Raw genomic sequence first — 26,101 nt, forward strand, 5'->3', positions numbered from 1 at the left:
ATTGGCAGTTACCTGTTTTTATTATTAACACACACACCCCGCGCACACACACACACACAGAGATCTTGATAAATGTTTACTGACCTTGCTGAAAAGGGATTATATAATGAAAAACACTACAGTGCCAGTTTTGTTCTTAGGAATAGAAAAAAAAATCAGTGCAAAATTCTGAAAGAAAAATGCTAAAGAACAGAGTCAATTGCTTTACCACCCCTCTTAGTTGCTGATATAAGCAGCCCAGATCTCAGTGTGCTGAGAGATCTGGATAGATTGGGGACCTTGGGGACATTGGTTGTCTTGGAGGGACTTCCCAGCAGTCTAGGACTGACTTGCTGAAGCAGCATGCACTTTCCCCCTCCATCACTGCTGGCTCGCAGCCCTTCCTTGCACTGTGCAATAGCTTGCACAGTCTGCAGGAGGTGAATTGGAAGTCTACTGGCCCAAGCGATGTAACCATCCTCAGTGGTCTGGGTTTGTTGTCGCTGATGGGAGCACGCATTGATATACTCAAGCTTTTAAGGCCTCCTGCAACTAAGAAATCTCCTCTGGAAAGTTCCTTCCTTCCTCTGACGTCTTGCCTAGCAAGAGTGCTCTGCTAAAGGCCACATGGTAGAAGCATACCTAGCCTTAAGTAAACGGGCCACCTGCTCAGCTCAGTTTCTATAGTAATTTTATGCACATGCATGATTCCAAGATTATTTTTATTAAATGTCTGACAAATTTCAGGTTTTTCTGGAGCCATCAGAAGTTTTAGATTCTTTACCAAAAGTCTAAACCCTTGCCAGGTCATGCCCCGGCCCCTCCCCCAATCCATCCCTCTCGCCTAACCAGTTTCCCAGGGAAAAAGCCTTTATAATGGGGATTTCTCTGCCCTTTTGTTATAGTGTCTGTATGGTAATTTACTTTAAGTAATTCAGTATAGCTACTGTAGTACTCTAATGCTTTAAAGATGGAGAATTAGCTGTGACATTCTCTAATATGAACCAATACCTTAGACTCAGTGACCTGTGAGGGTTTTTTTTAATTTGCATAAAAGGTGTTAAAAAGTTATATCTGTTGCTGAAATTGGTGGCGCTTGCGATGTGTCTTGTTAGGGGAGGTGTGACAGGACCCGTGGATCTTGTATGACCAAGATATAAGCGGGCAGCCAGACCACCTGCATAGGTAACCATGCAGCCTCCAGCACTGGAGCCTGTGACCCTCCACTTCACCTAGGACCCTGCCCCCTGCCCTGTGAGACTACACCCCCTGCTGGGTTTTATTTTGGAATGTTGCTGCCTTTCCTTCAGCATGGGCCTCTATGCAAGGTGCTGTTCATCAAAATACTGAGGTGGAGAGAAGGACTCAGTTTGGATGACTGTACGTACTTGCTGAAACATTTGTGTGTGTGTGTATCTAGTTAAATTTGGTATGAGATTTACTTTTATAGTGAGAGTGAGGTGGGGTGCAGTGAAGCGTGTGACCTAAATCTGGGGTCTCTAACCACTAGAAGCCTCTGATTTTTATCCAAAGAATCTGACATTTATCCAACATCCACCTTGGCTCAGAAGCAAAGCATTTGAAAAATACGGATGCTCAAATCCCAGCTCCAGTAAGTCTGATTTAAATGATATCTGGGTCCGAGACATCGATATGTTTCAAAAGTTCCTCAGGGAATTCCAATACGCAACCTGGGCTGAGAACCTCTGCCTTAGAAGGATTCACAACACTCATTCCGCTTGCCTAGGGAGAGGTTTCCAGCCAGACCAGTGGGTCTCAAAATAAATGTTTAGAAACAGCTGGAGGTACTTGCCTGTGGCCCACACTCCTGACTCCCACTCAGGGACCCTGACTGAGGTCTAGAGAGGGACCCAGGCAATTGCCTTTTAGTCCAGCAGCCAATAGTGGCTCTTACAGATGGACCACACTTTGAGAAGTTCCTAATAGCCTGGACAGCCAGGTTCCTCACCCACCAGCTCTGGTCCACAAAGTATAGAAATTTTCTTGTAGGTTACCTGGAAAGATGAATCAAATAGTACACTTTATCCGCAAATATCAGAACTTCGTTACAGAAAAATGCAACCTCAGACATAACTAATCTGCTTGTCCTTGTCAACTCAACTCTTGAACTGGCACGAGCTCTGATTTCTTTCAGGGGGCTGAAACGGTACCCAGATCTGCCTGTGGTTTTGCCTAAAAGAGGGTTTCTCTTGACAACAGCATCAAGGCTTGCGTCGAACACTGTTGTGTGTCTAGATCTGAAGTGATTGCTGGAGCATATGGAAATCAGTAAGAGTCAGACCCTGCTGTCACAAGAAGTCTGATTGGGGAGGTTAGACACATGCCCAGGTTCCTAGAATGTAAGAAACTAAATATAGTAATTGCAATAGAAAAAATGTACAACGGGAACAAGAGGAGGAAATGGGTCCATTGACCCTGGGTGTTGGTAAGTGTCCCAGAGAAGACATTATTCGAGTCAGATCCCCGTGGGTAAGCAGATTCCCCCCTCTCCATGGTCCCAGAAGGATAGAAGAAGAAAGGCCTTCTGGGTAAGAGAGCCAGATGGCGTGAGCGAAGGTTTGGAGGCATGGACGGACGTGCGTGAGAACCAGAGAGCAGTTGAGCAGTTATAAATGGCACAGAGTGGCAAAGAAAGAGGAAAGGTAGTTTAAAGCCAGATGGACCTGGGCTTTGGACGTCCTGCTAAGGAGTTTGGAATTTTTCTTTAGGCAGTGAGAAGTCATCACAGATTTTTATACAGGGGTGTGGCATGATTTCCGAATACGGTTCTGGTAACAAAGCGAGTGAGTAGACTGGAGGGGAGAGAGAAATTGGGGGCAGGAAAACCAGTTAGGAAGCAATTGCAGTTGTTCAAGAAAATGATGCTCTCCACCATAATAGTCCTATTCCTAAAATAATGTACTAATCATCTTGCTTCATTTTATTCCTCTTATTTCTGGGGCTAGAAAAATCACTTAGCCTTTCTGTGACTCAGAATCCCTCCCTATTAATAGAAGATGACAAAATCCTTAACTTACCTCACACAGGAAGGTGCTGAGAGATGCTTGTAAGCCAGGAAAGAGGGGGAAATGTTATTCTAAATGCCATTGGTGACATTTCTCTCCAGGAGACAAACTGCCTTTCGCCTCTAACTTTTTATTATGAAAATTTCAGACCTGCAGATAAGTTGAAAGTTGAGTAAAAGCATCAGAAACAGTTAAGTTCCTGCAGAAGCTCCAATTGCTCAACTACCCAGGAAGTGGCATTTCTTTTTTTTTTTTTTGTGGTACGTGGGCCTCTCACCGTTGTGGCCTCTCCCGTTGCGGAGCACAGGCTCCGGACGCGCAGGCTCAGCGGCCATGGCTCATGGGCCCAGCCGCTCCGCGGCATGTGGGATCTTCCCAAACCGGGGCACGCACCTGTGTCCCCTGCATCGGCAGGCAGACTCTCTACCACTGCGCCACCAGGGAAGCCCGGAAGTGGCATTTCTAATACAATCACCCGCGGCCTTTAGGACGTAAATGCCATCGCAACATGTGTGGTTAAAAACACTGTTCCGTAAAGTGAAATTTTCTAAAAAAAAAAAAAAAAAGCTTGTCTCCCCATTGTTTTTCTTTTCATTAGAAACAAAAGTGTAAGGGATGTTCCTTCTGTTACTCCTGTTGCTGAAATAGGGGTGGGGGTTGTCCCCTGTCTGTAAAGGAGCTAAACACGGTCATTTAAGTGAAGAGTTGGGCATAATGCTTTCAAGTGTTCTTGTTTTGGGGGTCCTAGACCCTGGCCTGGTAGCAAGGGACACCTGGCCGTGCCTTTTCCACCTGCTGCCGCGGCCTCTCTGACAACTAGATCGCCATTTCACTGCCCAGAACCATAGCAGAATTCTCTCCTCTTTTTGGAAGGGTATCACTGGTATCTGTCACAGAATGCAGTACAGACTGAAAATGCTTTCCATTTTGTCAAAATGACTGTCTTCTACCTTTAAAAAAATCCATGCTCAATATATCTGCTGAGTTGGGGCAAGATCGTCTGAGGAATAAAAAGATAAATCACATGGGGACACTCACCTCAAGAAGCTAACAGGTGGGACCATGACCTAAGAGAGAATGTTGTCGAAGTAGCATTCAGTGTGCAGGTAGAACAGTATCAAAGTTCAAGATCAAAAAGGATGGTGGTGTTAGGTGACGGACAGAGTCCTGCCAACCCAGGATGGGACGATTTAGACTTACAATGAGGAACTCCACGGTTCTTTGTTTTATATATGAAAACTAAATGATTATAGAGTGATATAATAAGGGTACATGTCAGGAACACATAAGGAGAAGATAATATACAGTACTTTCTAAGGAGTTACTTAAGGAATAAGTGATTAGTTCTCTCAAATGGAAATATTTGCTCTAGTACAGTAAATTATTCTGATTCATTTGTTCTCTCTTAACATGCATTTCTTGGAAAACTTACTGGCAAAATTCATCACAAAGTAATTGGGAGATTACAAATTACAGAAGAATAACCCTTTTTAATCCTTACACAAATTCGTTCTTATTTTAAGGGCAGTTTAAATATCACAACATCCCAGTCTGCATTTGCATTTACTTGTCCATTACATGTTAGATTCTTTTACTTCAAAGAGCTCAAGGAAAACAGCTAGAAACATGGCTGTGCTGACAACAAAGAATTGGTTACAAAGGGAATTAATAAAGATTTATCCATTTACTAATAAAGTAATGTGACCATTTGATAGTTCTAATTTCTGGTTAGATCTTTAAAGGTGACTTATTCACTTCTTTTCAAAAAAATGTGCAAGACACAGACTGGGAGAAAATGTTTGCAAAAGACACATCAGACAAAAACTGTTACCCAACATATGGAAAAAAAAACCTCTTAAAACTCAACAGTAAGAAAATGAACCATCTGATTTTTAAAAGGGCCAAAGACCTTAATGGACACTTCACCAAAGATATACAGATGGCAAGTAATCAGGGAAATGCAAATTAAAACAATAATGAGATACCACTGCACACCTATCAGAATGGCCAAAATCTGAAACACTGACACCACCAGAGGCGGGCGAGGTTGTGGAGAAACAGGAGCTCTTATTCTTTGCTGGTGGGAATGCAAAATGGTACAGCCACTTTGGAAGACAGTTTGGCAACTTCTTACAAAACTAAACATACTCTTATCATAGGATCCGGCAATCATACTCCTTGGTATTTACACAAAGAAGTTGAAAGCGTGTCCACAAAAAAAAACCTGCATGCAGATGTTTATAGCAGCTTTATTCATAACTGCTAAAACTTGGAAGCAACAAGATGTCCTTCAGAAGGTGAATGGGATAAATAAACTGTGGTACATCCAGACAGTGGAGTATTATTCAGCACTAAAAAGAAATGAGTTATCAAGCCATGAAAAGACATGGAAGGAGCTGAAAAGCATATTGCTAAGTGAAAGAAGCAAATGTGAAAAGGCCACACACTGTATGGTTCCAGCTATATGACACTCTTGGAAAGACAAAACTATAGAGACAGGAAAAAGATCAGTGACTGTTGAGGGTTGGAGGGAGACAGGGATGAATTGGTGGAGTACAGAGGATATTTAGGGTGGTGAAACAATATTATAATGGTGGATACGTGTCAGTATATGTTTGTTAAAATCCATAGTATGTCCCACACCAAGAGTGAGCCCTTATGTAAATTGTGGACTTTGGGTGATAATGATGTCTCAGCATAGGTTCCTCACTTATAACAAATGTTCCACTCTGGTGGGGGATGTTGGTAATGGGGGAGGTTGTACCCTGCTCAATTTTGCCCTAAACCGAAAATTGCTCTAGAAAAGTCTTTTTTTTTTTTTAATTAATGAAAACAATAATGCGTATGCTGCTTCCAGTTGACTTGAAACTACAGAATACAGTTTTCTCATGAATTAGATGAAAGCTCCTTTTCAAATGTCTACATATATTGTACAATTTTTTCTTCTCTTAAAAAATAAAACATTATTGGGCTTCCCTGGTGGTGCAGTGGTTGAGAGTCCGCCTGCCGATGCAGGGGACACGGGTTTGTGCCCCGGTCCAGGAAGATCCCACATGCCGCAGAGCGGCTGGGCCCATGAGCCATGGCCGGTGAGCCTGCGCGTCCGGAGCCTGTGCTCCGCAACGGGAGAGGCCACAACAGTGAGAGGCCCGCGTACCGCAAAAAAAATAATAATAATAAAAATAAAAAATAAAACATTATTGAGTTATATTTGGATAGGTGATACTTGTGCATGGAAAAGGAAAGAAGTGGTAGAGAGTAAAAGTAAGTCTCTCCTAGATACCTAGTTCCTTTCCCTAGAGGCAACTATTATTAACTGGTCTGGTACATCCTCCCAAAGAGAGAGTCTATGCATATACAAATGTATACATTTACTATTACTGACATTATTACCAATGTTACACAACAGTTGCAGACTAAACATACAGGAGTGCAATTTGGTTTTTCACTGAGCACATTTTGGAGATGGGCTTTGTAAATTGATACAGCTACTATGGAGAACAGTATGGAGGTTCCTTAAAAAACTACAAATAGAACTACCATATGACCCGGCAATCCCACTACTGGGCATATACCCTGAGAAAACCATAATTCAAAAAGACACATGCACCCCAATATTCATTACAGCTCTATTCACAATAGCCAGGTCATGGAAGCAACCTAAATGTCCACCAAAAGAGGAATGGATAAAGAAGATGTGGTAGAGATATACAATGGAATATTAGCCATAAAAAGGAACGAAATTGGGTCCTTTTGCAGAAACATGGATGGACCTAGTGTCTGTCATACAGAGTAAAGTAAGTCGGAAAGAGAAAAACAAATATATTAACACATATATGTGGAACCTAGAAAAATGGTACAGATGAACCTATCTGCAGGGCAGGAATAGAGATGCAGATGTAGAGAATGGACGTGTGGACCCGGAGCTGGGGGCAAAGGGGAATGGGATGAATTGGGAGATTGGGATTGACATATATACAGTACCATGTGTAAAACAGATAGCTAGTGGGAACCTGCAGTATAGTGCAGGGAGCTCAGCTGGGGACTCTGTGGTGAAGGAGATGGGTGGGATGCAGGGGAGGGGAGGGAGGTCCATGAGGGAGGGGATATATGTATACCTATAGCTGATTCACTTCATTGTACAGCAGAAAGTAACACAACATTGTAAAGCAACTATACCCCAATTAAAAAAAAAAAAAGAAAACATAAGAGCTTCTTCATTCTCTTTAATGGCTACATAGTATTCTGTTACATGAGCATAGATAGCATAGTTTATTTATGCAATCTTCCTATCCATGGGCATGGTGGTTCTTCATCTTTTCTGCTACTGCAAGCAATAACTGCAGTGAATATGCTTTTATACATTTATCTACTTCGTATATGTTTGTGGGATAAATTCTTAAATGTGGAATTGCTTGGTCAGAGTATGCAAGCTTATAATTTTGCTTCATATCACCCAAACACCCCTTTCAGAGATTGTACTAGTTTGCATTACTGCCACTCATGTATTTTTTTCATACCTTAGCTGACACAGTGTGCTCTCAAACCTTTTGCCAATCTGATAGATGAATCTTGATATCTCATGGTGACTTTAACTTCCATTTCTCTTATTAAGAGTCAGGTCAAGCATCTTTGCATGTGTTTAAAGCCTGTTTGAATTTCCTTTCCTATGAACTATCTACTCATATTCTGTCCCATTGTTTTGATTGGTAAATAAGTAAATTAAAATCCTATTTTATTTGTATACCTTATTTTTCAACCATAATATTAAGTTGATGGTAGCCACTGAATTTAAACACCATAACTCAATCATTAGTTTCAAATAGGAAAAAAAAAAATGTGGAGGCACTTAATCCCTGAGCACACTTTGATATATAACTCACTGGTGCTTGACTTTTCCTTTTCAACTCATTCTAAATGTCATCTTATAATGAAAACTGTTTCCAGTCCTCAGGCTTGCTCAGGGTCCAACAGCTCTGGTTTTTGTTTGTTTCGTTTTAATCCCAGAAGGGTGTCTTAAACTCAGCCTCAGACATTATTATCTATGCAAACCTTCTGAGGAATTTTAATTCATTAAAATAACAGCCTTAATATTGTCTTCCAGCATTCACAGTCTCTGCCTTTCGATAGTACCAAATATCTAAGTGCCTTTATCCTCACCGCCCCCCCACCCCCCCCACCCCCCCCCCCCCCGCCTCTCAATAAGAAGATCCTATCTAGTCCATTAAATAGAGAAGTGAAAAAGTCCTTTTCTCTTTCTCAGTCTGGGTATGGTTTAAAGTGCCTTGTTTACAATCTCCAAATATCACATTGCTCTTGGTGACAGATATTCTCTAGCTATTGATTAAAAGATACATATTTTACCCTAAACTGAATATAATGAATCAAAAGGATTTTGAGTATTACTTTTGAACCAGCTTTATCACACCTACCTATCAGGAATTTGCTGAGAGTGAAATAGAAGGTAAAGACACAAAGAAGACAGAGGATAGCATCAAAGGTGATACGATGGAGATCAGGAAGTAGGTTTGTAAATACCAGGCTGTATGTAGGAGAAGCTGCTATCTGTTGTTCTGGTTTTCTGGTTTATCACCAACCAGGCTGGGCAGAAGCAACCAATCTGAGAAAAGAATTGCTAGTATCCAATCATACTGTGGTGAGAGGAAACCCACTTACAGGAAAGTTAGATGCGATTTAGAGACCATATTCTCAACCCAGAAACACTTCACTGGAGCAGTACTAGTTAACCTTAACACAAACTTTAGATCTCTGTTCATTCTTCTTATTAAGAAGACAATAGACTGTTGGCAGGAGGCCAGATTGAAGATATAATGTGTGATTTTTTTTTTTTTATCATTGTCTTAACTAAATTTCCTAGAGAATAAAACCTGCAGCAAAGATTACTTGCTAAGGCTATGTTGGATTCGGCAACCCCAGGGCTGCAAAAGTGAGAGAGAAAGAGAGATGAGGCAGGAGAGAAAGGAATGCAGATACCAGGCGTGCGTGTTAAGGAACTGGCCATAAAGTCACGAGGAATTACGGGCCAGTTGCTCATCCTGCAAGTTACCTTGAAGCAATCCATCAGATAGGGGTGGGGATGGAGGAAGGAAGAAGGGTTTATCTTCTTGGCCTCTAGTCCCTTGATTCAAAGTTTAAGTCCCCTGCAACATCTGCGTTGTTTTTCAGCCACTTCAGGGAGCCATTAGGGAAGCCAGATTCCACATCTTAGCAAGCTGCCTGGAAGACATGGGAGGGCAGCAGCCATCCATAAGGTACATGAGTCTTGTCTGGTCAGACCTGGGCCAGGAACCACTGAGGCTCCTGTTACGGCAGATGAGATGTGGTTCCACCGGAACCCCGCCCCCAGGAGGCTCTCCATTCAGGACGAGGCAGAGGCTGGGGGTCATGTGAATCTGGGGCATCGCGAGAGGCACAAAAATGAGTCCAGTATGGTCATGTTTATAAATTATGAAGAATCATTTTAAAGCTTTTAGGATCCAAGAATTAGTGCTTTTGTGAAGGTTAGTATGAATGACTTTCAGATAAACGAGTCATCACATCATAATGAGGGTGGAAATTCTATTATTAACAAGATTTATGATGGCTGAGATATTTTTTATGATTCAGATTGATTTCTGGACTGAGTTTACTCATTCTTCATCAGATGACTTTTATTATTAAAGTGGATCCTGAAAGAGTGTTCATTAATAAAAAAAATGCTCTTAACCACAATTCTTTGGTTCCAAGTGGTATATTTGTGTTAAGAAACATATGTCAACTTCTAGACACATATTTTACCAAAACTCTATTGCACTAAAAATCACAAGCTTTTACCTCTCTGCACATTCATTCGTGTGCTCACAACAGGGTCCTGTGCTGTGGGTCTAGGGGAGGGAGGGCAGATGGTGGTGATGGAAGTGGGGGAAAAAAATCAGTGGAAGAGAGTCTGTTGATGGAATGAGTTTCATAATCTAAAAATAAAATAACCACAATTACTTATCCTAGTATGCCATCCAGATAACATTTGGAAATTTACATAGAAGTAACAGGAGGGCCTACATGAAGCCTTCTGAAAAAAAGTCAGCTTTTCAAAAATGTATGTTCTCTTGGATTTTCGGGACTCTAGAAACTTATTTTTAGTTATCCAAGTGAAAAGACCATAGTTGTTGTCATCTGCATACAAACAGCAAGAAGCTCACTTTGGGGACCAATACATGGGCACTTGTCCCCAACATCGTACTGTCTTTATGTCCTTTCCACGCGCCCCCCGCCATCAAAAGCCCCACCAAGAACAATTTGTGTTTCCTGCTTCCTGCTTCAAGCTCTCTCCTCCAGCTTTCCTCTAGGCAGTTGCCAATCCCTTATGAGGTTAGGGAGCTTGCACTGTGGCACAGAAAGAATATTCATGTACTGACTTCATATCCTGCAGGAGAAAGAAGACAGCAGGAGAAACTCTGTTGCCACTAATTGAAAGGAGTTTATCACCTTATCTTTAGAAGGTTTAATGTCAAAACTTCAAAGAGAGGATAAACAGTCCAATCTGAGCCTAGCCTGAGTTTCCCACTTTTCCCTGGAGTTTCTACGTCTCAGAGGAATCTGAGCGGATGTGGAATTACATGTTAGTACCTGAAAGCGGGCACAGCCCTTACCCTAAAATGAATGTACACTTACTTCCAAAGGACTCATTTCCAGAGTGTGGTGGAAGGAACAACAGAGACAGCTACATGCCCACACGCTCGCCCATCTGCCGTTCCAACCACACATCTCTCCCCTCCGTTTCCTGCAAATGATTCATCTATTCTTTTTTTCCTTCCTTAAAAATAACTGTGTAGGTATTTAAGGAGGGGAAAGTCATTAAGAAAAGTGGAACCTGGAGTTCTTCGGATGAGGTAGAGCAGATTAAACAGTCTGGAATTTCACAAAGCAAACAGTGTGGGTGTGGGCTCTGGGCTCTCTCCTGCTGGTGCCTCGTTTCATAACAGGCTCTCACCATCCATCATGAACAGGTCAACAAAAATGGCTGCATGTAAACTATGAGCATGTGAGTTGCTAAAGAGCAGAAGAGGAGACAACAGCGGAAGTCGGGAAGGATTCTGGATTTCCCAACTGAAGATGCTGTTCATCTTACCCACTGTCATACACGGCTTCTGTCGCTAACTTTACACTGATGAATGGCACCTTTGTGACTTTTTCTAATAAGCAGACCAAAAAGCTGCCACCACAGTCACACGTTAAAGGAGACCGTGACCAATCACCAGAGAAGGTGACTACAACCGTATCCCCGACACCAAAGGGTTTTAGTGACAACATACTGCATGTTGATGAGCACGTCCAAAAGGAGGGGCTTTGTAGATAGTTATTAAATTGCATCACTTGGAGGCAGATGGGCCTTGGTTCAAATCCTGGCTCTGCGACCAGCTTCTGGGACATTAGGCAAGTTGCTAAACCTCTGGGACTCTCAGGTGCCTCACCTGTGTGTTGGGGGATAAGGACACCTCCCTCAAAGCGTTGGAGTGAGGACCGAGGAGAATGATATAGGTAAAGTACTTCCTGGGGTCCTCAGAAGAAGGTAGATACACAGATATCAGATGATTAGGGAAATGTCTTATCATTTCACATCATCTTCTGTCACACCTACACCTTGATGATAGCAAGGTCAAGAACTCAAAGGGACCAAATGTAGCTTATTCCAGTACAGCCTTGCCCATCAGGAGGAACCCAGCAATAGAATTGCATGGGACACACTCTTCTTGTTAACGCAAGACACGGGGAGGGGAGAAAGAGGGAGGTAGAGAGACAAGGAGAGCCTGATGACATCTTCTCCTTCCACCCCCAACAGTCGCTACATCCCCTGTGGCAAGTGAAAGGCCTGAGAAGTGAGTGATCCCTTTGCTGAGTAAAATAAACAGTTCCCAAATCAGACTGACTTTGTAAAGACTCTAGCATGATGCTTCCATTTTTCTCGTCCATAAAATGGGTGTCATAACAGCACTTACATCTTGAGTTGTTGTGAAGATAAAATAAGATCATCTATGTGATGGACTAAGTACAGGAGCCCAGGACAGTCAGCAGTACATAAATGTTAGCTACTGTTATCACTTTGTGTCCCTTGTCAATATATGGAGTTGTTAACAATTACTTTATTCATTAACTTGTTTCTTGATTGATCGATTTTCATTTAATAAACACCTGCTCATTCCATTTAGTGAACTGAATCATTCAGTGACTCATTCATTTATGTATCATCAAATATGTGTTCAGATCTTACGTTATGCTGATGCTATGCTAGACTCAGGAGATGCCAAAGCTCATTTGGCAAGAAGTTCGAAGGCTGGTCAGGGAGAGAGACGTGTAAAGAAAAACAGGACGAGACAAGGTGTACTAAGTGTCAGGAGTCAGGAAAGGCTTCACAGAGGAGATGCTTTTTTTTTTTTTTTCAAGAAGATGTTGGGGGTAGGAGTTTATTAATTTATTCACTTTTGCTGTGTCTGGTCTTCATTTCTGTGCGAGGGCTTTCTCTAGTTGTGGCAAGCGGGGGCCACTCTTCATCGCGGTGCGCGGGCCCCTCACTGTCGCGGCCTCTCTTGTTGTGGAGCACAGGCTCCAGATGCGCAGGCTCAGTAGTTGTGGCTCACGGGCCCAGTTGCTCCGCGGCATGTGGGATCCTCCCAGACCAGGGCTCGAACCCGTATCCCCTGCCTTAGCAGGCAGATTCTCAACCACAGCGCCACCAGGGAAGCCCAGAGGAAATGCTTTTTGAACTGGATCCTGAAGGAAGAGCAGCCCGAGGAGTTTGGGCTTGGGAAATTCAGGTAACAAAAACAGCTTGCAGGGCTTCCCTGGTGGTGCAATGGTTGAGAGTCCTCCTGCCAATGCGGGTGACATGGGTTCGAGCCCTGGTCCGGGAGGATCCCACGTGCCGCGGAGCAGCTGGGCCCGTGTGCCACAGCTACTGAGCCTGTGCTCTAGAGACCACAAGCCACAACTGCTGAGGCCCACATGCCTAGAGCCCGTGTTCTGCAATGGGAGAGGCCGCCACAGTGAAAAGCCCACACACCGCAGCGGGGAGTGGCCCCCGCTCGCCGCAACTAGAGAGAGCCCGCGGGCAGCAACGAAGACCCAACACAGCCAAAAAAAAAAAGGAAAAAAAAAAAAGGAAATCAACAAAACAGCTTGCAAAAAGGGATGAAGTTGTGGAAACAAACAAACAAACAAAAAAAACCAAACAGGGCTGGGAGCCATGAGGACTTGGATGTGGGTGTGCTTGGCCATCTGCCTGGCGTCTTTCCCCGAATTCAGGCTCAACCCTGGGCTGAGGCCACGGAGGCCCACCTGCAGCTCAGCCCTACCCCAGGGGTTGAGCCCAAGCCTGCTCTTAGAGGGAATGTAAGTAGCTCAGCTAATCAGTATCTAATCAGCTGGGCTCGGGCTTCTGTTCTGAGGCCCTGCTCCATTTCCAGCTGTGGCTGCTTGGTCCACGGATGGCTATTGCCTGCCAGATTCCTCCCCTTTGCCCTCTCAGATTGAACACAGACTGATGACCTCTTGTTGAAAATCTCTGCTGACAACCATGTGGCTGAAGCGCCCCATCACTGCCTAAACAGGAATTGCCATCTAGAACCTGTTTCAACCACCTGGGAGAACCGCCCCTAGAATCCTCGCATAAACAAACCTGGTTTGGCTCACCACTGATTGAATTCCTAAACGCTATTCTGACTATTGCTAATGAAAAATGCACTACCTGGATATTGAAGGTAGCACCAAACATAAGCTTTGGGGGATACAGGTTATGCAATATGCTTTTGTAAATTCCCCACAAGCATTTGGACTTAGAGAAGGTGTCCAATAAAAGCTCTCAGAATATATGAGCCTTGATGTTTTAGGCCCAGGCCTGTCTGTCCTGATTGGCCTTTGATGGCGTGTGTCATTTTCCTTAACATTGCTCAGATTAGGACACTAGTCATATGCTAGCAGCAACAACTTTTAAAAAAACAAACTTGGGAATAAAGTCACGAGAAGAAATAAGGACCATTTGGAAACTTGAGAACCCATACGTTGTCTATGTGATTTTTTTTCTTTCAGGAAGGATTTCAAAGTTTCAACCTGTTTTAATGCTAGCCCATCTGGCTGCTTTATTAATGAGAACCACAGCATCTTCTAATGCTCTCATGTGAGGCAGTACTTTCCAAAAACTTACAGAAAGAACTTTTGGATTTGATGTACCATAGTTTGTCTTTTTTCCCCCCTTTGGGGGAAAGAAAACCCACAAACAACTGGAGTGCATTTTCGAGAGGGTATGTGCATAGAAATATTCAGTGAGTCATGCCTTGTGTTGTAGGTCTATTCCGGTGCGTGGGGTTTCCAGAACAATTACATAAGTGTTAGCATAGCCAGGAACTTTTGACATTTGTGGCAGCTTAATGGAGTTCTTTTCTTCATTGAAAATATCCTAATTGTTGTTTCCTTAAATCTGAAATGCATAAAACGAGTGAAGCAGTATAAATTTGATTTTGAGGCATTTCTATCAAGTGTGCTTTGTTGGCAAAGAAACTGAAGAAAATTTATTTGAAATGAAATACAGGTGATCAAACTGTAACAAATATAATAATCTAATCACCCAGCGAAAATTGCATGGGAGCATCAATTGTAAGTGAGATATTTTTGTTTCTTTCTCTTCTATCATCCGTCAAGATTTCCTTCACAGTCTGAGAGTCTGTAGCACATTGTTTACTTGGACAGCCTTAAAGAGGGGAGTTATTCAATAGCATGGTTTTGAAAATGCTGAGGTTCCAAAAGCCACTAGAACACACCAATATCTTGCTTTTATTTTTCAGAAGAGCACCCAGTAAATAATGTGATATTCCAAGCGCCACTAATATGCTCGCTAAAAAAATTTTTTTAAAGATACTTACGTTCCAAGATGCTCAATCTTCCAAAAAGAGAAACTAGAGAAAGAACCAACTAGAGCCCTTGTCAATTCATCTTTTCCATCTCAAAAGTGAGCCCCCAACATCCAGGGTTGAAGGGCTTTCCAGGGAGGGTAGAGCCCTTGGTTCCTGTAGATGTTTGTTCAGTGTCTTGCACAACTTTCCTAACTGGCTTATTTTCCTGCAGATAAGAGGTTGTAGTTATGGGTGTTCCTGTATCTATTGGTTCAAAAGATTCGTGCGAAGGACAGGCGGGCAGAGTGGGCGCTGACTCACAGAGGTTGCTGTTTGCTTGTGCCCTATGTGCTCCTTTTGAGGGGAGAGAGCACAGTCCACTAATTCCACCTCTGCACACCCAGCACTGCTGGATTCTTTCCACATGACCACAACTGCTTGAACACCTTTCCTCTGCGGCAGAGCTGATAGCACAGGACACCCTGGGAATCCCTACAGAGAAGGAGGGGTGAGGTTGTGTGAACTGCATGGGCTGTGGTCACGTAGGTGAGGATGTAAATGGGAACACAAATGTAGTAAATATCCCTGTGACACCCAGTCATCATCAGAGTGCGCTTGGTGTCATTGGAGTACGACGTGCTGTCCAGGACTATTTCCAAGAATCTACCATACATGTACCCCGGGGGGGCTTAGGAGACAAGGCGAAAGGAGGAATTTGGTGTCCCTGCCAAGTTTCCTAAATAATGGAGATGACTTTTGGGGAGAAAGTGATGTGTTCATCCCAGGGCTAGGAGGGTGGAGGGGGAAGAAGGCAGCCTTTGCAAGTAAGAAAATGCTGCCAGAACCATGGCCGTGTCAGAACATACCCTCAGACCCACAGGAAAGAGGTGAGGGGAGCTGCCCTACGTGATTGTACTGAAAAACTCTTCACCTGACTCTTCATATTCCTGGCTTTCTGCATCCGGTAGTCACCAAGTCCAACTAGCTCTATCTCTTTTGATTCTGGAATCCATCTCTCCTTCTTTCGCTCTCCAGTCACTGAGTTCAGTCTCTCACCATCTCTCACCTGGATTGCTACAATAGTCTCCTAACTGGTGCCCCTGCTTTCAGTCTTGCCCCAGACAACCCATATCTCACTAAGGGGATCTTATCTTTTGTTTAACAATTGGACTTTATTAGGAAGATTTCTGTCAGCTCTCTAGGGGGACCAGAAGATGCCTAAATTGATAGAAATTGTCAGGGAGTGGATGGGATAGGTCTAGGAACCATTCAACAGGGTTGTCAGTGCCCTGTCCCAGAATGAATGATCTTCTGTCATTTCTGGGGATTTTTTTTCTATCTTTCTATCCTCATTTCAAGACTTTGATTCTAAGAAGTAAACAGTGTTCCCGCTTGGGTTAGGTAGCTGTTTGTTGGTGAGTAGAGGGTTGAGGGCACCTAGATTTAATAGTCTCACCAGGTTTTCCAGTGGGGGAGATGTAATCCTTCAAAAGAAATTCAAATTGGAGTGAATAACGAGCGGTCAAAAATCAGCTTGTGCCCATGATATGTTGTTCATAGAAGGGGCATCTAAGGACAGTGAAAATATATATTATTCCACTCTGACAGCTTGTTAACTTATCTCTCTTCCTCAATACACACTGAAGTCCTTGAAGGAAGAGCCATGTCTTATTCATCTTTGTATTCCTGCCCTCTCATAGACACTCATAGATACATACAATAAATATTCATTGTATGAAAATGAATCAATGTCCATGTAAATGAAAGCATTGTTTGTCTAGTCTGTAAGATTCCACAATGACTTTATGGTCCTCCAGCCTTCAGTGATCCTTTTCCCTGACCTAAGCTGCTCAACACTGAACTCATCTCAGTCCACTCACTCACCCTCCGGGTGCTCCCAGAAGGGAAGAAAGAGAACCAAGAGACTATATATGAGATACAAGATTCTTTCTGCTTCCGTTCATCCGTCTCTTCTAGCATCATTTTGGTCTTAGGAACTCATAACATGCATTTCTTCCTGGAAGGTGTAGTAGTTCTTGATGAGCTGATAGCTAACTACCTTATTTGATATAACACAGTGGATGAAATGTGCTTTGAAATCAGACAGATGTAGGCTCCAATATGAACTTACCAATGACCCTGGATACTTTTTGACCCTGGACCCTTTGTGACCCTGGATACTTTTTTTAACCTCTCTGGACCTTGGGTTACACGTATGTTCACTGAAGATACTACAAGTGTAAATGATGCTTGTCATAATGCTTGTCACATGACAGGTGTCTGGTACACATCAGCTCCATTCTGGGTTGGTGACTTCCAGCGATAGAGGCATGGGGGAAGCTTGTAGTGCTAGAGGTGGTAATTTGAACTGAAAGGAAAAAAGAGAGAAAAGCAGAATGAACATACTGATTTGCTCTAACATGAATCAAAGTCAATGATTAACTTTTTGCTGAACTATATAAAACATACCAAAGTTTAAAAAGATGTAACAAACAGGTTTAAGAGAGACCCAAGTCCTTATATTTTCTGAAACAACAACAGAATTAGATATTCCCCAAACGAAAACCTGCACAGGCATAACATTGGAAGAGATTTCTTCTCCAGTGTGTGTTGTTTTGCTCCACTGCAGGATGCACTGGGATGAAATCCTGGGTGCATTATAGGTTTTTTTGTTGTATCACCTAAGAGGTCACTTACATGGAAACCCTAGAGCAGAATACCTCAAGGACTGGAGAGTCCAATGAGCAAGCTACCTTGGGGTGGCCAGGGGTGAGGATGGCTGGATCTGCCCAATAGCTTCCCCACTTCTTCGGCACCCTCAATTTTTTTTTATTGTCTATCTCATCAATAAAAGAATACTTACAATTAATTACACATGTAATAATTAATTGATTGGCAAAATAAAAAATTTTTAGAGAGGTCAGTTTTAGCAAAAAATTTAAAAACATCTTTGTTTTCTCTTCACACCTGTATATTTGTATCTTTGTTTTCTCTTCACACCTAAAAAAAAATCACAGCAGATTCGATGGTACTGCTGTAGAAATATATTGAGTTTCTCTCAAATTAAATAAAAAATGGGTTGACCTGAGGAGAACTGAAATCAACAGCTCAGAAGGAGGGCATGATACCCACTCCTCCTCTCTCCAGTCTCATTCCTTTTACCCATTTTTCTCCTCCAAAATTCTAAGCTGCTCACACATCCCAGACTGTTCCTGAGGGAAGGAGTATATGCTGTCCTGGTGTGGGGGGATGGCTGGTGTGCTAACAGGTGGTTTGGAGGAGATGGAAGATATGAGCTAGAACTGGAGGATGGTGAGTTAAAAGCAGTATAACCCACACCACGCCTCTCCCTTTAGAACTGCACATTCTTCCCCTGCCATAGGGCAGCCACGTGCCACAATAGCTTGAGGAGAGAGAGCCTTGATATTTCTTCAGAGAACCTCTTTTCCCCCGTAGGAGAAATGGTTTTCCATCATGGTGCCTTCCCCTCTCCTGGCCAAAGGGAGGTCACATACATAACCAAAATTAGGTCTACCAGATGCTCTTGACCTGGAATTTTGGTGCGGAGAGAAGTGACACAAAAACTGATACTGGTTCTAAGTCACTTACTCTGGTAGCAATGGCCAAAGGGAATTATGTTATTCCTATAACCTGAATTCCTAGAGCTTCTCTTGTAATTTTATAAAGTGGATTCTCAGCTTCTCCTTCTGCTCTGTGAGCTCCTCTGTATCCTTCCAATAAGTTCATTTGTTTGCTTAAGATACCCAGACTCTGCCTCTGTTATTTCCGTCACAGAATCCAGACTAAAATAGCTTCTCAGATGCCACAGACTTCAATATGCAATGCAGAAGGTCAAAATCTGGGAGGTGGGGAGAGTCGCTTGGGGTCAAACATTTACTAAGGCAGCAAACTCAAGTTTTCTCAAGCCATTCGAATCCCAAACATTGGCCTTACGTCACCCCTCACAAGCCTGGGAAGGAAAAGGAGCCCTTGAACTAATTTTCCTGGAGTTAATTTGGTTGAAATCACCAGATTCTCTAGTTCTGTCAGTGCAATTCTAATAAGCCCCACAGATTCTAGGAAAAGGTCAGTGATGCTTGTCTAGGTGGGTAAGTTTCAATCAGTTTTGTAAGAGGCAGAGCCAGAGTTGCACAGTAATTATATAACAGATTATGATGGAAAAGCAGCCACTTCAGTGAGGTCAATAGGCATTTGAAAAATCACTGCGTGGGAACCTTTTCAAACCACAACCCTCCATTAGGAGCCTACATTTCCCAGAAGATCCTCATTCCTTCATTTAGGCAGCAATTTTAAAGTCAGCCGGAACCACTGTTTCTGCACGACAGCAACTGAAAAAGAGACAGGCTGTATTTTACTTTCCTCTAAGCAGTATCTCCTGGTATAGCATTTGGTATCCCTAAGATGTCACATTCTTTTGAAGTTATTTTCAGCTTTGGTTTGAAAAGTATCCTAAATCAGCAATGACCAGCCTTCTCCCCATGGAGTTTAGGGAGCAAGAGGGAGCCAGGGAAAGGGGTACAGAGAAGATGAGTTTCCTGAAACCTTGACCAGAGCCCTCTTCAACCTGCTGAAACTTCTCCTCCTCCCCTTCCTCTCCTCCTCTTCCTCTTCCTCCCCCTCCTCCCCTCCCTCCTCCCCTCCCTCCTCCCCTCGCTCCTCCCCTCGCTCCTCCCCTCCCTCCTCCCCTCCCTCCTCTCCTTCCTCCTCTCCTTCCCCCTCTCCTCCCTCTCCTCCTCCCTCCTCTCCTCCCTCCTCTCCTTCCCCTCTTGTCCTTCTTCTCCTTCTCCTTCCTCTTCTTCTCCTTCCTCTTCTTCTTCTTCTCTTTCTTCTCCCTCTCCCCCTCCGTCCTCCTCCTCCCCTTGTTTGTGTTTGCTGCAGACGCCACTCCAGCAGCCTAATGAGAAAGAACGTCTGAGTATGCTTTCATTCCACAAGCATCTGTCGAGGATCTATTCCATATATGTACAGAATATATTCTCTATATATCCTGTACCAGGCACTGGTAAACTAGGCAGGCAAGGTGTTTGCCTTCAAGGAGCTTCTATTCCAATGGAGGGAGACAGAAGCAAACATGATGATTTCAGATCTGCTTGACTCATAGGTAGTCCTTGGGTCTAACCAGTAGGAGAAGGGGATTCGAACGTCCTCACCTCCCAGCTAGAAATGGCTGTTTGCATAAAGTAGCAATTAGTTCACCAAAAACTTCAGACAAGGATAATCAAAACAGGAAATCATTGACCAGCTAGCTTAAGTGGACCAACCAGGCCTTCCCTTTCCTGGTCAGCACCACAGTCCTCATTCCTCCCCTTCCACCTATCTCATCACCTATAGCTTTGTCATCTACCACAAAGTGCCCTGTTGCTGTAGGTTTGACTGGGATTAGCCACAATATTTTGATTAGGACACAGAACATTCCCCTGACACGCACACACTCCTAGAAAGTCCATACCTCTATAATCTGCTACTATCATTTGTCAAAAATTATTATTTTTAAACCTTATTCTTCCTGGCTCAGAAATCATTCAGGAAAAGAACCACATTTCCGATGGGGCATTTGCCTTCCTTGTAGACATGGTCACTGGAAACCATCCAAAGAGGACCCCACACACCTAATTATTGTTTTGCATCAAAAACACTAGAAGCAGGAATACTGACGTAATATTAATAACAGCACCTCTGAATGTATAAAGTAAGAGTCTCGGTCTTCCATGACCTATTTACCTGATCCATCCCCATAAAAGTTGATCAATTTATAGGAGTTTGGGATTAACATATACACAGTACTACATATAAAATAGATAACCACCAACAAGGACCTACTGCATAGCAACTATATTCAATATTTTGTAATAACCTATAAGGGAAAAGAATCTGAAAAAAGAAAATATATATATATATATATATATATATGAATCACTTTACTGTATACCTGAAACTAGTACAATTTGTAAATCAACTATACTTCAATTTAAAAGAAGAAAGAAAAAAAGTGGATCAATTTAGTGAAAAGGGTGAAAACCACATACAAATCAACCATTTATTATAATAATATGGCCTCTATGAATGAAAGTTAACATTTCTCCAACACCTGTAATAGGTCAGGCCCTATGCTGAGTGTTTCATGTAATTATCTCACTTAATCTTTACCCCAACCTTTTCAGGTAGGTGCTATTACTACAGCCATTTTACAGATGAGGAAATTGAGGCTCCAAACGGTTAACTGTCTTGCCCAACAATATGTAACTACTTAGGGATGAAGCCAGCACTTAAAACCACAGTTGTTTGACTGCGGAACCCTCTTTCCTAATCGCTGTTTTAAATAGGGGCACAGATTATTAGGGCTAGACCTTAGTCTAGGCACGAGGGAGCAGAGGCCCTGGACGATGAAGGATCTGCTTAAAGTCGCACACCAACAGAATGAGACTTGCTTCTACATTGCGTCTCCCAACTGGAGAAAAGCTAGAATGAGTCTTTTGGTATTTGCCTATAAATTTACAGAGGAATATCTTTTGAGAGTTTGAGCTGAGACTATCTATGCCACATAAAGTGGAATCTTGACAAACTTATACTCACAAACCCAATTATGAGACTATCTATTCAGTCGTAAGAAACACTTCTAAACCTTTGGAAACCAGCCATATTCCGGTAGGAGTCTCCACTTCCATCTGGATCTGTTCTGATAAGAGCAAACCTGGAGAATGATAATCTGTTTCATAATAATATATTTATCTCAAGCTTTCAGGTGAGTCATTATTGAAAAACTCATAAGCGGAAAGTTAACTATTGTAATAAGCTGATGGTGATGGTACATGTTTTTATTACTTTGTTGTTTTGGTGGTTTTTTTCTTCTTTTTAAGAGCTCAATAAACCACACTGAATGTTAACAATCCATTAGCTCTAAAGGGAACATTTTTCCCTCCCAGAAAATTCATTTTACCTCCCGAATCTGAACCTGTAAACACAAAAGCTTTTTTGTCTTATAAAAAGGCTTAGCATTAGTTGTTTCCACAAGATTAGCCCCACTGATCTGAAGCACCTGTGCCTCTAGAAAATGTAGGACATTATCAATTTTTACCATTTGTCCAGGAAGCTATGCTTGGACTAATGTTATTTATCCAGCTGGCTATACTGACCAGGACAGCAAAGATCAAAGCAGTTGGGGATTGTGTAACATCGAAGATCTGCCCTGGTAATCAAGCCTGGAGCATATGGACTTGATTACAAAACTCCTTCTTATATATCCTTTTACGACCCCGATAAGTGGAAGGCTGTGCTGTCTGTAATGGCCATAACCCACTTCCAGGATTCCTAGGACCAATTTTTAGGTTGTTCTGTAGTTCTGCTTAGTTTTCTGCATGGTGAGCACACAGAAAGCATGAGATGAAAACCCCAAAATGCAATTTGCAGCAATGAGACCCTTGAGATTGTTAAGAGAACAAGTTAAAAGGGGTGTGGGAGGAGGCCTGTGGAACTGTGTGTGCCCCGCACCCCTCCAGGATGGGCCTGCTTCCGCCCTCACCAGGGAAGAGGGCTGGATGCAATGGCATCCACATTCCTGTCCCCTCCTCCTGCCCTCACCCTAATGGCAGGAAGGCAGTGGAAAGCACAGGAAAAGACACTCATCAGGGGAAACAGCCTTGGGTGTCCAGTGAAAGCACGAGGGCTGGGGACAGGAGGGCCCAAACAGGAAGAGGAAAAATACAAGACAGTCTGGCAAGAAAGGAAAAATTGAAAGAGCCAAAAAAAATAACAGTAATAAAAATGGTGGGATTATATGAAATCATGTGTGTGAAACTTCCAAAAATTGTAAAGCACTATAGAATTTCAAGAATCTTTCATTCAATTGAAAAAAAATGTGGAAAAAAGTTTCAAATTAAAAAATTGTTTTAATGAAATAAACAAACAACAACAAAACAAAACCAAAACAAAGCTACAGGCTGTATTGATTGACCTGAGAAGACACTGAAAGAAGCAATCGAAACTAGAAAGATGAAAAAGTGGCAGGCAGTGCTGGGAGCTCCCGCCACCTTCCCCAGGCAGGGCCAGGTCGCAGAGTGGGAGAAGCCGTTCCAACCAGGCACCTCCCAGCCTGACGAACGACTGCTCTCTGCATGACCCCAGCCTTGCCCAGCTGCTTGGAAAGGAGCTTGCAGGAAGGTAGGAGGGAAGGGATTGCAGAGAACCTGCTAGCATGCCTCTTCCCTTACTGAGTTTGAAAGCTGCTCAGAGAACTTTAAAGGCTGACGGCTAAATTTAATCAGAGTTAAATCATTGAAATGAAGATGATGTTCTTATGCAACACATGTGAAAGGTGGTTCTGCCAGCACTTTCCCTACAAGGTAATGGTACAGACTCCTAGGAGCAGCCCGGCAGTTTGGAAACGTTATGAATTCAGGGGAGGCAGGAAATGTGAAAATCTGGTTCATTGCTAATATTGTCTTCCAGGGACTTGGGGCCTGTGGGTCCAACAGGCAGCGTTCCACAGCTGGTGTTCTGTGATGACAGTGCTCGCTCACTGGCAGTTCTGTGAACTTCTTCATACATGGCATCTTAACTACATTCTATATTTAAGACAGCCATTTTTTTCCCTCAGGAACTCCAAATGTTTTCTGCAAATGGAACTTGCATAAAATGTTACAACCTGGGACTTGGACTGAATGAAACGTTACTTTGTTCCCAGAGACTTTGACAATCTGATTTTGTGCCAGTTCTGTCCTTTTAGAAAATGGACAGGCCTGGCTCTGGTTCAGACTAACTTGCCACATGATTTGTTTTCTTTAAAAATAAATGTTAGGGCTTCCCTGGTGGCGCAGTGGTTGAGAGTCCGCCTGCCAATGCAGGGGACGCGGATTTGTGCCCCGGTCCGGGAGGATCCCACATGCCACGGAGCAGCTGGGCCCGTGAGCCGTGGCCGCTGAGCCTGCACATCCGGAGCCTGTGCTCCGCAACGGGAGAGGCCACAACAGTGAGAGGCCTGCGTACTGCAAAAAAATAAATAAAAATAAATGTTAAATCAACAGTGATTTAACATTTGATAAACATAATCTTGATATGGTGTGATGAGAAGGGCACTTTACCACTGAGGTTGTCCTCCCCAAAACCCATCACCCCTGTCTAACCATGAGAAAAACATCAGATAAAGCCAAATTGAAACACATTCTACACATAACTTGATCCATACTCCTCAAACTGTCAAGGTCATCACAAACAAGGAAAGTCTGAGAAAGTTTAGAGGAGCCAGAAGAGATGTGACAACTGGATGGGAACAGAAAAGGACATTAGGTAAAAACTAGGGAAATCTGAATAAAGTACCATCTTTAGTCAACGATATCATGTTATTTTTCATTCCTTAATTGTGACAAATATTTTGTGTTGATGTAAGCTGTTAACAATAGGGGAAACTGGGTGTGAGATATATGGGAGCTCTCTGTACTATCTTCACAACCTTTTTATAAATCTAAAACTATTCTAAAATTAAATGTTTACTAAAAACATATATGTTAAAGTTAGTTTGGCTTGTGGTTCTGCAAAACCAAACATTTAAGTCCACGCATGTTTCCTCTTCTGGTTGGTTTAAATTCCTGTCCCCAGTGTCTCATTATCACTGGTAATTTCCCAAGAGGAAAACTGAAACATAAAGACAGGAGTGAACCCAACGTAAGGGATGATATAGTAAAGGGGAAATTGTTCTAGAACTCATCTACTTGCTTCATCACTCAGGTACCTGACCTATGGGCCTTGCCCAACTATATCCTGCCAGAATGCTGTGTAATAAAGGAGTTTTAGGTGTTACCTTTTTAAAGGTCTATGTATATTTCGATAGGATATTTTGGAGACGAAAATCAAGTCCTCAGGAATGATTTTTTAATGGTGGAATTTCCATGAAAAGATACAGCTGGTTAGGGATAGAGATTGGCTCCAGGGGTCCTCAAGCCCTTTCTATTCATGGGGCCAGGCCCTGTTCAAATGACACAGGGTCAGCTAGTCAGTATTAGGGCTGTGGCCATAAACCTGATGCCTAAGGTCTTGACTTCCCGGAGTCCATCCGGGATAACATGACTTCTCATTTCAGGTATATGTGACACAGTGTGGGAGGGAGTCCTGGGGTCCATGAGAGCAGGACGAATCAGCCTTGCAGAGGTGACCTGTACCTTGCCTTTTGGTCTTTAATAACCTGAACATTGTTACAGGCTATCTAACCAAACCCGGCAACTGCTATAATGACAACATGGCAGACTTTGGACTCATAAAACCCTGAGTTCAAGTCCTCACTTCTAGGTTTGCCACTTCCTGGCTGTGTGGTCCAGGTCAAGCTACTTAATCTCGCTGATTTTTAGGTTTTCCATCAGGACCAAGGCTGACTGTAATCCTGCTTTGAAGGATTGGCTTGGGGATTAACTACATTGGGTGTGTGAATGCCCCTTGCCCAAAGTCTGGAATAGAGTAGGCACTGAACAAATATTCTTTCCCCTCCCCTTTTCCTTCCTTTCTCACAGAGCCAGGACCCTGGGGACAGACACAGTCTGGGCAGCTCAGCCCTTTCACAAATGGTTCTCCCTGTTCTCACGAGATTAGCATTTCTAATAGGATCAGGAATTCTGCTGATTCATTGATCATTAATCCTGAGGTGTGCAATTAATCTCTTCTGATTTGTGCAGAACCAAGCAAATTGAGAGCATACATTTATTTATTATTATTTTGTTGTTATTCAGTGGAAGGGTCTAATTTTATCCCGCCAGAAATCATCTGAGCAGCTCTCTTGCTGGAAAATGAAGGTTAATTGAACCCAGGAGCTATGCAAAGTGGCCACTAAAAAGGATTGTTTAAAGCAAGATAGGAACCGTCCGCTAACAGGACACCTTGCTGCGAAAGATGCCAGTATATCTTTGATAGAATTGTGGGAGCAAATAAATAACAAAGTACCTGAGAAGGCTTAGGGTGGTAGGGAAAAGGATGCAAAAAATCTAACTAATTAATTAATTAAAATAAAAGGCAGGTGGCCAGGCAGGGTGAACAAGAAGAGAACCCTTAATACAGAGACAATCTGAAGTTTAGAAAGGCTAGAGAAGTTTCCGATCTGAAAGCCTAATAGGAGACTAAGAAGGAAAGCTTTCCCAACACACAGGCCATTTATATTTCTGATAGCAGCGCTTTCACAGTTAATGTGTTTCACGGTCAATGTGTTTCCGTTAT

General features: G+C 42.9%; 2 long non-coding RNA genes across 2 annotated transcripts in view; both read left to right on the forward strand.

Moving 5' to 3' along the window:
• The window catches only part of LOC117198511 (uncharacterized), a 45,321-nt gene that overhangs the window by 7,230 nt on the left and 11,990 nt on the right, over window positions 1-26,101 (forward strand). The window lies entirely within an intron of this gene.
• Window positions 1,098-9,055, forward strand: LOC125960399 (uncharacterized). The gene is made up of 2 exons (XR_007469996.1): window positions 1,098-2,268; window positions 3,154-9,055. It is a non-coding gene; the product is annotated as an uncharacterized LOC125960399 (long non-coding RNA).

Source organism: Orcinus orca, chromosome 11 (genome assembly GCF_937001465.1).
Source record: "Orcinus orca chromosome 11, mOrcOrc1.1, whole genome shotgun sequence".
Taxonomy (NCBI): Eukaryota; Metazoa; Chordata; class Mammalia; order Artiodactyla; family Delphinidae; genus Orcinus; species Orcinus orca.